This window comes from Pleuronectes platessa, chromosome 6 (assembly GCF_947347685.1).
Source record: "Pleuronectes platessa chromosome 6, fPlePla1.1, whole genome shotgun sequence".
NCBI classification, from domain to species: domain Eukaryota; kingdom Metazoa; phylum Chordata; class Actinopteri; order Pleuronectiformes; family Pleuronectidae; genus Pleuronectes; species Pleuronectes platessa.
Window position 1 is genome coordinate 14338927 of NC_070631.1, and position 1621 is coordinate 14340547.

Genomic DNA, 1621 nt, shown 5'->3' on the forward strand with positions numbered 1-1621 from the left:
CAATATACTTTCACTTTTCATTGTTTGTGTGCTGGACTTTATGCACAGAGCTTTTTATAAACAGTCTTTGCTGCAGATAGAACCGGATAAACTTTGTGTTCATCCTACCTGGTTTATCTGCAGTGAAGATTTTTACTGTCAATGTTTTTCAAAAAATAAAACTCATTATGTGTTGTTACAGTCCACAGGTGTGGTTTCAATACAAGCTCAAATGATTTAACATGATTGAACTGCTGAATTGGTAAAATACAAGAATAAAGTTGCGACTGGGTCAGGAAAGGTGAAGCGCGGGTTCCTCAGGGCTGCAGAGTTCAAACCAGCTAGGAAGATGTTATGATCCACATGCTCTAACAACTGTGAAAGAGTAAATGGAGCATACAGATCAACATTTAGACACTTTCTCTCTGTGTGTGTGTATTTAAGACGACTGCGAGAGACTCAACACACTCAGAAATCCACTTTGACTCACAGCTCTTCTCCAGAGGTTTCGCAGCACAAATCTGCATCAGCGCTGTACAACTGAAATATGTGAGGATACAGTGTCGCTCAGAAAAGGGCGCACACCCTCCCCCGTCTGCTGAGGTGCATGATGGGTGGTTAGTAATCAGTCCGATGCGACCTCTCAGGTGGATGTTGCTCTCTGAGGTACCGTGGGAGGATAAACAACTAGAGCAAAGCTGATTTATCTCTTGGCGAATTCTGGCTACCCACATGCCGGTGTCTGTTTATCTGTCAGTGGGATTGTACATGAGGTATTGAACCGGTTCGCACCAAACTTGTTTGAGGGACGATGGTGGGCCACGGAAGAACCCATTTGATTTTGAGCAGAGTCAGATTATTGCAATTATATTTCTCCTTGAAGTCTGGTTTATGTAGTAGTTCATGACATTGGCCTTGGCGTTGGTCTGCTCTCTCCGAGTGCCCTTCTAGTATATCAACGTATTCCCTCCCGGGCATCACAGGGATGATGCAGAAATCTAAATAATTATTATCTATAATGTCAGAAAATTGTGATGTTAATAATTTAGCCATTAATTCCCTTTAAAAAATAATATCCATTCTCAGTTTCTGCCTCGTCACTCATGACAACCGTGAAGCCTTGAGTGAAACAATTCAGCTCTGTATGAAATAATGCAAACACGTTTTTATAAATCAAGTTACCCCTGGGGCTTTGACGTCAGCCGAACACTATCTGCTCTCATTGGAGCAGTGAGCGTGTGCGCCTGCACATGTGTGTGGACGCTGCCTGACTGCATTCTACGTCAAACTGTGGAACTGACGTACATTCAGATACTTTTGTATCTGTCACATCTTGCTTTTTAACTGTCGGCTCAGACATATTCATCCTAAAAAGTAATTAATTTGCCTCAACTATTAATTAGCTCATTTGTACCCTTCAGGACGTTTTGCCTGCAGTGTGTGTGCACTAGAATGAAAAAAGTTGCAGAGTGAAAACTTAATTACCAGGTCCTCTTTGCAACTTTATACTGTAAACCTGATGTCAGCAAAGGAATAGGTGTGCTTCATAACTTCACTTCTGGGATCTCAGATGTTGCGGTTGCTTGTCAAATGTGAGAGCACCCCCTACTGATCACATATGAGATCACAGCAGAGAACATTA